At 41.2% G+C, this 11,858-nt stretch overlaps 1 pseudogene; it reads left to right on the forward strand.

Moving 5' to 3' along the window:
- The window catches only part of LOC125532857 (uncharacterized), a 66,511-nt pseudogene extending 55,283 nt beyond the window's left edge, over positions 1–11,228 (forward strand).
- Positions 11,229–11,858: the final 630 nt, after the last annotated feature.

An 11,858-nucleotide genomic window follows, 5' to 3' on the forward strand; every position in this document is an offset into this window, starting at 1 on the left:
CGGGAGCCCTTTCCTTCATATAAGAGTTTGTACAGGCTTGTCCTTTGCTACAAAAAGGATTGGGCCATCTTGCTGCACCTTATTTACTTTTATTACTTGCTACTTGTTGCAAATTACCTTATCACAAAACTAGCTGTTACCGATAATTTCAGTGCTTGCAGAGAATACCTTGCTGAAAACCGCTTATCATTTCCTTCTGCTCCTCGTTGGGTTTGACACTCTTACTTATCGAAAAGGCTACGATAGATCCCCTACACTTGTGGGTCATCAAGACTCTTTTCTGGCGCCGTTGCCGAGGAGTGGAGCACCTTTGGTAGGTGGAATTTGGTAAGGAAAAAAATTATATAGTGTGCTGAAATTTTCTGTCACTTGTTACTATGGAAAGTAATCCTTTGAGGGGCTTGTTCGGGGTATCTTCACCCCGACCGGTAGAGCAAATAGTTGCTCCTCAACCTACTGTACCTACTGCAAATGTTTACTTTGAAATTCCGTCGAGTATGATAGAGAAACTGCTAGCTAATCCTTTTGCAAGAGATGGAACATTACATCCCGACTTACACTTAATCTATGTGGATGAAGTTTGTGGATTATTTAAGCTTGCAGGTATGCCCGATGATGTTATCAAGAAGAAGGTCTTCCATTTATATTTGAAGGGAGATGCATTGACCTGGTATAGGCTATGTGATGATATGGGATCATGGGACTACAAATGGTTGAAATTGGAATTCCATCAGAAGTTTTATCCTATGCATCTTGTTCATCGTGATCGTAATTATATATATAATTTTTGGCCTCGCGAAGGAGAAAGCATCGCTCAAGCTTGGGGGAGGCTTAAGTCAATGTTATATTCATGCCCCAATCATGAGCTCTCAAGAGAAATGATTATTCAAAACTTTTATGCTCGGCTTTCTGACAACAATCGCTCCATGCTCGATACTTCTTGTACTTGTTCCTTTATGATGAAGACTATTGAATTCAAATGGAATTTATTGGAGAGAATTAAACGCAACTCTGAAGATTGGGATCTCGACGAAGGTAAGGAGTCAGGTATAACACCCAAGTTTGATTGTGTTAAATCTTTTATGGATACCGATGTTTTCCGTAAATTTAGCACTAAGGGCGTGTTCGAGAGCCCTCCGGCTCCTCAACTCCACGACTCCAGGTCTGGAGCTGAGCCGAACGCTCCAAATTGTGGTTATGGAGTTGAGAAGCTGGCTATCATGGTAGTGTATTTTAGGTGGAGTTGAGGAGCGAGCAATTCCCAGCTCCTAGGATCTGAAGAAGCGAGAGTTGGCTTAAATTTACACCTTGTTGCCACCCCGAAGTGAGCGAGTGTACCGGTTCGAATAGGCTTGCAATCCCACTATCGAAAAACTTTGACCATTCCATGAGAGAACCACCAGGCCTATAGCCCATCCACGACTTTCCCATCGAATTGGGCTGTGAGCCTACTACAACTTTCCAGGTGAATGCGCTACATTGGGCAATTTCACGGGCTTGAGGTTGGCTCCTCGTATGAGCGAGAAGCTGCGTCGCCGAACGCTTCGCTCGCTCCCGGATCGCTCGGAAGAAGCCGAGGAAAGGATCCTGGCGATGGAGTTGGGGAGTTGGAGGCCGTGGAGGGCTCGCGAACACGCCCTAAATATGGACTTGACTCTGAGATAGTAGCTTCTTTCTGTGAATCTTTTGCTACTCATGTTGATCTCCCTAAGGAGAAGTAGTTTAAATATAATCCTCCCATTGAAACAAAAGTAGTTGCACCTATTAAAGTTGAAGAAAAACCTATCACTTATGATGATCCTATTGTTCCCACTGCTTATGTTGAGAAACCACCTTTCCTTGTTAGAATTAAGGATCATGCTAAAGCTTCAACTGTAGTCAACAAGAGTAATATTAGGACACACAACCCCCCCCCTGAGAAAATTAAAGTTGAACCTAATAATGCTATGGTTAAAGATCTCTTGGCCGATAATATTGATGGGCAGGTTATTTATTTCTGTGAAGAAACTACTAGAATTGCTAAGCCTGGTGCTAAGGATAAACATAGACCTGTTATAGGCATGCCTGTTATTTCTGTTAAAATAGGGGATCATTGTTATCATGGCTTATGTGATATGGGTGCTAGTGCTAGTGCAATACCTCATACGTTATACAAAGAAATTATGCATGATATTGCACCTGCTGAGATAGAAGATATCGATGTTACAATTAAGCTTGCCAATAGAGATACGATTTGACCGATTGGGATTGTTAGAGATGTTGAAGTCTTATGTGGGAAGGTTAAATATCCTGCTGATTTTCTTGTTCTTGGTTCCCCACAAGATAGCTTTTGTCCCATTATATTTGGTAGACCCTACTTGAATATTGTTAATGCTAAGATAGACTACAATAAGGATATTGTCTCTGTTGGTTTAGGGGATATGTGTCATGAGTTTGATTTTGCAAAATTTCGTAGACAACCCCATGATAAAGAATTGCCTAGTAAAGATGAAATTATTGGTCTTGCATCTATTGTCGTGCCTCCTACTGATCCCTTACAACAATATTTGCTAGACCATGAAAATGATATGTTAATGAATGAAAGAAGGGAAATAGATGAAGTATTCTTTAAACAGGGACCTATTCTGAAACACAACTTGCCTGTTGAAATCCTAGGGGATCCTCCTCCAGCCAAGGTGATCCCGTGTTTGAGCTTAAACCATTGCCTGATACTCTTAAATATGCTTATCTTGATGAAAAGAAGATATATCCTGTTATTATTAGTGCCAACCTTTCAGAGAAGGAGGAAGAAAGATTATTAAAAACTCTGAAGAAGCATTGTGCTGCTATTGGATATACTCTTGACGATCTTAAGGGCATTAGTCCCACTCTATGTCAACACAAAATAAACTTAGAGAAAGACGCCAAACCAGTTATTGATCATCAACGACGGCTGAATCCTAAGATGAAAGAAGTGGTAAGAAAAGAAATACTAAAGCTCCTTGAGGTAGGTATAATTTATCCCTCTGCTGATAGTCAGTGCGTAAGTCCTGTCCATTGTGTCCCTAAGAAGGGAGGTATCACTGTCGTTCCTAATGATAAAGATGAATTGATTTCCCAAAGAATTATTACAGGTTATAGGATGGTAATTGATTTCCGCAAATTAAATAAGGCTACTAAAAAAGATCATTACCCCTTACCTTTTATTGATCAAATGCTAGAAAGATTATCCAAACATACACTTTTTTGCTTTCTATATGGTTACTCTGCTTTCTCTCAAATACATGTGTCAGCTGATGATCAAGCAAAGACCAGTTTTACTTGCCCTTTCGGTACTTTTTCTTATAGACGTATGCCTTTTGGTTTATGTAATGCACCTGCTACCTTTCAAAGATGCATGATGGATATATTCTCTGACTTTTGTGAAGAGATTTGTGAGGTATTCATGGATGATTTCTCCGTTTATGGATCCTCTTTTGATGATTTCTTGAGCAACCTTGATCGAGTTTTGCAGAGACATGAAGAAACTAATCTCGTTTTGAATTGGGAGAAGTGCCACTTTATGGTTAATGAAGGTATTGTCTTGGGCATAAAATTTCTGAAAGAGGTATTGAAGTTGACAAAGCTAAAGTTGATGCCATCGAAAAGATGCCATGTCCCAAGGACATGAAAGGTATAAGAAGCCCCCTCGGTCACGCCGGTTTTTATAGGAGGTTCACTAAGGACTTCTCAAAAATTTCTCGGCCTCTGACTAATCTATTACAAAAAGATATTCCTTTTGTCTTTGATGATGATTGTGTAGAAGCATTTGAAATACTTAAGAAAGCATTGATTTCTGCACCTATTGTTCAGCCACTTGATTGGAATTTACCCTTTGAAATTATGTGTGATGCTAGTGATTATGTTGTAGGTGCTGTTCTAGGGCAAAGAGTTGATAAGAAATTAAATGGTATTCAATATGCTAGTAAAACTCTAGACAATGCCCAGAGAAATTATGCTACTACTGAAAAGGAATTTTTAGCAGTTGTTTTTGCTTGTGATAAGTTCAGACCTTATATTGTTGATTCTAAAGTAAATATTCACACTGATCATGCTGCTGTTAAATACCTTATGGAAAAGAAAGATGCTAAACCTAGACTTATTAGATGGGTTCTCCTGCTACAAGAATTTGATTTGCATATTATTGATAGAAAGGAAGTTGAGAACCCCGTTGCAGACAACTTGTCTAGGTTAGAGAATGTTCTTGATGACCCACTACCTATTGATGATAGCTTTCCTGATGAACAATTAAATGTCATAAATGCTTCTCGAACTGCTCCATGGTACGCTGATTATGCTAATTATATTGTTGCTAAATTTATACCACCTAGTTTCACATACCAGCAAAAGAAAAGGTTCTTCTATGATTTAAGGCATTACTTTTGGGATGACCCGCATCTTTATAAAGAAGGAGTAGATGGTGTTATTAGACATTATGTACCTGAGCATGAACAAGAACAGATCCTACGCAAGTGTCACTCCGAAGCCTATGGAGGACACCATGCTGGAGATAGAACTGCACATAAGGTATTGCAATCCGATTTTTATTGGCCTACTCTCTTCAAGGATGCCCGTAAGTTTGTCTTGTCTAGTGATGAATGTCAAAGAATTGGTAATATTAGTAGACGTCAAGAAATGCCTATGAATTATTCACTTGTTATTGAACCATTTGCTGTTTGGGGCTTTGATTATATGGGACCTTTTCCTTCCTCTAACGGGTATACACATATTTTAGTCGATGTTGATTACGTTAATAAGTGGGTAGAAGCTATTCCAACTAGTAGTGCTGATCATAACACCTCTATTAAGATGCTTAAAGAAGTTATTTTCCCAAGGTTTGGAGTCCCTAGATATTTAATGACTGATGGTGGTTCACATTTTATTCATGGTGTCTTTTGTAAAATGCTTGCTAAGTATGACGTTAATCATAGAATTGCATCTCCTTATCACCCACAGTCTAGTGGCCAAGTAGAATTGAGTAACAGAGAGCTCAAATTAATTTTGCAAAAGACTGTTAATAGATCTAGAAAGAATTGGTCCAAGAAACTTGATGATGCATTATGGGCCTATAGAACTGCTTATAAAAATCCTATGGGTATGTCTCCGTATAAAATGGTTTATGGTAAAGCATGTCACTTACCTCGTGAATTAGAACATAAGGCATATTAGGCTATTAAAGAGCTCAACTATGACTTCAAACTTGCTGGTGAGAAGAGGCTTTTTGACATTAGCCCACTTGATGAATGGAGAACCCAAGCCTATGAGAATGCCAAACTGTTTAAAGAAAAAGTTAAAAGATGGCATGACAAAAGGATAAAAAGCATGAGTTTAATGTAGGTGATTATGTATTGTTATACAACTCTCGTTTAAGATTTTTTGCAGGAAAACTTCTCTGTAAATGTGAAGGTCCTTACGTTATCGAGGAGGTCTATCGTTCCGGTGCCATAAAAATCAACAACTTCGAAGGCACAAATCCGAAGGTGGTGCACGATCAAAGAATTAAACATTATATCTCGGGTAATCCTATAAATGTTGAAACTAATATTATGGAAACCGTAACCCCGGAGGAATACATAAGGGACACTTTCCAGAACATTTCAGACCCCGAAAAGGAATAGGTATGTGGTACGGTAAGTAAACTGACTCCAAAACAATTCTAATGGCAATTTTTCTCCGTTTTGGAATATTTAGAAAAATAGGAAAATAAGAAGCAGTCCGAAAAGGACACGAGGCTTCCACGAGGGTGGGAGGCACGCCCTACCCCCCTGGGTGCGCCCCCTGCCTCGTGGGCACCTCGTGTGCTCTCTGGACTCCGTTTTCTTGCACGATACTTCTTTTAGTCGGTAAAAATTCATTATATAATCTCCCGAAGGTTTGGACCACCATATCACGCAAATATCTCCTATCTTTGTTTTGAGCTATATCTGTCGCAGATTAGAGCAAGATGTCTTCTCAAGAGTCAGTCGGGGAGAGTCGGGTGTCTCATCCAACACCAGGTCCAGGGGCAAACATCGGTGCCTATCACTTTGGGCCCTCAACGGAGGAAGAGATGGAAGCTGACTTGAAAAGGATAGATGCCATGGAGGAGGATCAAGAAGTTACTTCTGATTTCCGGCCAGGATTCACGATGGGGGAACCACAGAGCTCAGCTATTCCAAACTCGGTTATCCCTTCCAATGTTAGGTTCCTTTCTTATGAAAATATGAAAAAGAGTGTTACTTGTTCTCTCGCAGCTATGCAACATCCTTGGGTGAAAGGAGCTTTAGCCGTCACTGGCAACCTCCGTAAGGAAATAATGAACCTCAAGCAGCAAGTCAATAAGCTTGAGGAAGAGAATCGTATCCTAAGGGGCATCATTGCCAAGAATATCACGTCATCGCCCCCAAAGAACGAGACATAATCACATGGGTATGGGCACTCCCCTTGGCAACTGCCAAGCTTGGGGGAGTGCCCCGGTATTGTATCACCATCACTTTTATCTTTACCATTTTTCTTAGTTCGATCCTTTTGGTAATATCTTGATCTAGTAGAATAAAGTTTTAGTATGATCTAGTTGTGAGTTTTGCTTTATGATCCCTCTATGTAATCGAGTCCGTGAGCTATATAATAAAGATTAGTTTTGAGTCAAGGGCTTGATTATTTTGCTATGATCTTGAGGGAATTAAATAAAATAAAAGAGAAGAAATAAAGAGATCATATGGATCTTATGGAGAGTAATGAGCTCACATATAAAGAGTATGATGAATAAAAGTTGTTGAGAGTTGACAAACATAGTTTTGGTCATCGTTGCAATTAATAGGAGGTAATAAAGAAAGTTCACATATAAATATACTATCTTGGACATCTTCTATGATTGTGAGCACTCATTAAAGTACGATATGCTAAAGAGTTGACATTGGACAAGGAACACAACGTAATGGGTTATGTTTTCTTATATATGAGATAAAGTATGTTGTCATGGATCATCCAACATGTTGAGCTTGCCTTTGCCCCTCATGCTAGCCAAATTCTCAGCACCAAGTAGAGATACTACTTGTGCTTCCAAATACCCTTAAACCATTTTTGCCATGAGAGTCCACCATATCTACCTATGGATTGAGTAAGATCCTTCAAGTAAGTTGTCATTGGTGCAAGCAATAAAAATTGCTCTAAATATGTATGACTTATTAGTGTGGAGAAAATAAGCTTTATACGATCTTGTGATGTGGAAGAAATAAAAGCGACGGACTGCATAATAAAGGTCCATATCACAAGTGGCAATATAGAGTGACGTTCTTTCGCATTAAGATTTTGTGCATCCAACCATAAAGGCGCATGACAACCTCTGCTTCCCTCTGTGGAGGGCCTATCTTTTACTTTTATATTCTACCTTATATAAGAGTCATGGTAATCTTCACCTTTCCTTTTTACATTTTATCCTTTGGCAAGCACAATGTGTTGGAAAGATCTAGATACATATAGCTAATTGGATGTGAGTCTACATGAGCTATTATTGTTGAATTTACCCTTGAGGTAAAACATTGGGAGGCAAAACTATAAGCCCCTATCTTTCTCTGTATCCGATTAAAACTCCATACCCATAAATATTGTGTGAGTGTTAGCAATTGTGAAAGACTAAATGATAGTTGAGTATGTGGACTTGCTGAAAAGCTCTTATATTGACTCTTTCTTATGTTATGATAAATTGCAATTTCCTCAATGACTGAGGTTAGAGTTTGTTGGTTCTCAACGAAGTTTATGATTCATACTTGAAATTGTGATTGAATTGTTACTTTAGCATAAGAGATCATATGAAATATATATATATATGTTGTTGTTCTAAGAATGATCATGATGCTCTCATGTCCATATTTTATTTTTATCGACACCTCTATCTCTAAACATGTGGACATATTTTTCGATTTCGACTTTCACTTGAGGACAAGCGACTATAAGCTTGGGGGAGTTGATACGTCCATTTTGCATCATGCTTTTATATCGATATTTATTGCATTATGGGCTGTTATTACACATTATGTCACAATACTTATGCCTATTCTCTCTTATTTTACAAGGTTTACATGAAGAGGGAGAATGCCGGCAGCTGGGATTCTGGGCTGGAAAAGGAGAAAATATTATAGACCTATTCTACACAGCCCCAAAAGTCCTGATACTTCACGGAAGTTATTTCCAGAATATATAAAAATACTGAGCGCAAGAAGTACTAGAGGGGGGCCACCTACCAGCCACGAGGGTGGGGGTGCGCCCCCCTGCCTCGTGGGCTCCCTGGTGGCCCTCCGATGCCCATCTTCTGCTATATGAGGTCTTTCGTCCGAGAAAAATCATAAGCAAGCTTACAGGACGAAACTCCACCGCCACGAGGCAGAACCAATCTAGGGCTCTGGCGGAGCTGTTCTGCCAGGGAAACTTCCCTCCAGGAGGGGGAAATCATCACCATCATAATCACCAATGATCCTCTCATCGGGAGGGGGTCAATCTCCATCAACATCTTCACCAGCACCATCTCATCTCAAACCCTAGTTCATCTCTTGTATCCAATCTTTGTATCCAAACCTCAGATTGGTATCTGTGGGTTGCTAGTAGTGTTGATTACTCCTTGTAGTTGATGGTAGTTGGTTTACTTGGTGGAAGATTATATGTTCAGATCCATTATGCATATTAATAGCCCTCTGATTATGAACATGAATATGCTTTGTGAGTAGTTACGTTTGTTCCTGAGGACATGGGAGAAGTCTTGCTATAAGTAGTCATGTGAATTTGGTATTCGTTCGATATTTTGATGAGATGTATGTTGTCATCCCTCTAGTGGTGTCATGTGAACGTCGACTACATGACGCTTCACCATTGTTTGGGCCTAGAGGGACGCATTGGGAAGTAATAAGTAGATGATGGGTTTCTAGAGTGACAGAAGCTTAAACCCTAGTTTATGTGTTGCTTCGTAAGGGGCTGATTTGGATCCACATGTTTCATGCTATGGTTAGGTTTACCTTAATACTTCTGTTGTAGTTGCGGATGCTTGCAATGGGGGTTAATTATAAGTGGGATGCTTCTCCAAGTAAGAACAGTACCAAAGCACCGGTCCACCCACATATCAAATTATCAAAGTACCGAACGTGAATCATATGAACGTGATGAAAACTAGCTTGACGATAATTCCCATGTGTCATCGGGAGCACTTTCCTTCATATAAGAGTTTGTCCAGGCTTGTCCTTTGCTAAAAAAAGGATTGGGCCATCTTGCTGCACCTTATTTACATTTATTACTTGCTACTCGTTGCAAATTACCTTATCACAAAACTATCTGTTACCGATAATTTCAGTGCTTGCAGAGAATACCTTGCTGAAAACCACTTATCATTTCCTTCTGTTCCTCGTTGGGTTCAACACTCTTACTTATCGAAAAGGCTACGATAGATCCCCTACACTTGTGGGTCGTCATGCGGCCAGGACACAAAATATACATAGTTTTGGTTTTTACTCCACTAACTATAGGGGATCGGCTAGGTGTGGCCACTGTTAGTGGAGTAAACATTTACTCCACTAACTTTAATCCACCGGATACTTCCTTAACTTTTAGGGGGTCGGTTATGTTGAGCATGATCATTGTCGCATATACATTAGGTAGCTAGGATTGTGTTTTATTATTTCCTAGTCTCGAGATATCTCCTGAACCTTTCCTTGTATAGTGGATACGGTTGAGATATTCCTGCCCGTGTACTTTTTATATGCTTCGGCATACGATCAAAGCAAATATCATCAAACCACATGGTACCAGATATCGAAAACTTCTTAACACTGGTCAATTGTATGTGCAATGCACATTAATTTGGAATTATATTATGTGCATGCAATATTAAGTAGGATATTATTTGCGTGTTATTATTTGATTAGCACTATATTTGGCATGAAATTAACTGCACGCTAAACGTGTTGAGCGCTCGACATTGAAGCAGTCTAGGTCATTGGATTGACATGATTTGATGGCCGAGATCAATTGGATCTTCCCCTTTGGATCTTTTTATATTGGTATAGAAAAGCTTCCGCCTGTGCCACTGCTGCAGATCCATCGCCGCCACCGCCTCTCTCTCCCACTGACCGCCGCAGCTCTCCTGCCGCCGTTCCCTACCTCTCCCATCGGCCATCGCAGTCCCCTGCCGCCGTCGCCGCCACCCCACATCATGTTTCCTCACGACCGAACCCTAACCCACCCTACCGCCATGGCCTCTAGCTCCACCCTCTCCGGCGGCTCAAACCCCTTTGCCGACCCCGAGCCTGCCTCCGTCGAAGACCTCCGCAACTTAACGTCCTCGGCCGCATCCCCATTCTTCTCGCTCATGACAACTCGTCCTACTACTCATGGAAGACCTACTTCAACCTATTCTTCCATGAGTATTATCTCCAGGAGCACATCAATGTCTCCATCGATGTGGCAGCCATGCAACACGACATGAGTGATCGGCTACCAAGGCCACTCTTATCTGCTGGTTTTTCTAACCATCTCAAAGGACCTCTTTTACACGGTGGGTGCAGGATGATGATGATGCCTATTCAGTGTGGAAGAAGCTGAACGATCTCTTCACACACAACCATCTCCAGCAGCTTGTGTTTCTTCTGCAAGAATTCTTCGGGTGCCATCAAGATAAGTCATCCGTGGATGAGTATTGTATGCGCCTGAAGCGTATTTGCGATGAGATACACGACATTGGTGAAAAGGTCTCCAATGATCTCCTCCTTAGCACCCTCATTGCCGGCCTCAATGAGGAGTTTACTCATACGGCATCCAACCTCACGCTCATCCCCGACCCGACCTTCCCAAGGGTCATCGCATACCTATGGTTGGACGAACGCCGCATGAAGAAGATGAAGGTGCGGGCTGTGCATAACGCCCTCACCGCTGGTACGTCACGCGGTGCGCCTCCTCCACAGCAGCCGGCCGCCCCCTTCATGCACCCGTCGGGCTTCCTCTTCCCTGCCCAGCAGCCGGCGCCCGCCCCTCCTGCCGATCGCGGCAGCCACCGCAGCAAGGGATACCGCAAGGGCCAGCAGCACCCGGCCGCCCCTAACAGCGCGCCTCGAGCCCCCTCCCGGCAGCAACAGGTGCCCACCTCGCTATGGGCCTTCGTCCACAACCCATGGACCGGGGTAGTCCACGCGTACTCCATGCCGGTGTCCCGCGCACTTCGTGAGAAAGTTGGATGCACACCCACTTAGTTTTATTTTGAGCTTTCATACACTTATAGCTCTAGTGCATCCATTGCATGGCAATCCCTACTCCTTGTATTGACATCAATTGATGGGCATCTCCATAGCCCATTGATTAGCCTCGTCAATGTGAGACTTTCTCCTTTTTTGTCTTCTCCACACAACCTCCACCGTCATATTCTAGTCCACCTATAGTGCTATATACAAGGCTCGCGCTCATGTATTGCATGAAAAGCTGAAAAGGCTTAAGAACGTTACAAGTATGAACCAATTGCTCGGCTTTTCATTAGGGTTGTGCATGATAAATACTTTGTGGGATGAAGATAGAGCATGAAAAGATTATATGATTTTCTAGGGATAACTTTCTTTAGCCATAATATTTTGAGAAGACATGATTGCTTTATTAGTATGCTTGAAGTATTATTGTTTTTATGTCAATATTAAACATTTGTTTTGAATCTTATGGTTATGAATATTCATGCCACATTAAGGAAGATTACATGATAAATATGTTAGGTAGCATTCCACATCAAAAATTAAGTTTTTATCATTTACCTACTCGAGGACGAGCAGGAATTAAGCTTGGGGATGCTTGATACGTCTCCAACGTATCTATAATTTTTTTATTGTTCCATACTA

This window comes from Triticum urartu, chromosome 1A (genome assembly GCF_056163025.1).
Source record: "Triticum urartu cultivar PI428250 chromosome 1A, HENAU_Tu73, whole genome shotgun sequence".
Taxonomy (NCBI): Eukaryota; Viridiplantae; Streptophyta; class Magnoliopsida; order Poales; family Poaceae; genus Triticum; species Triticum urartu.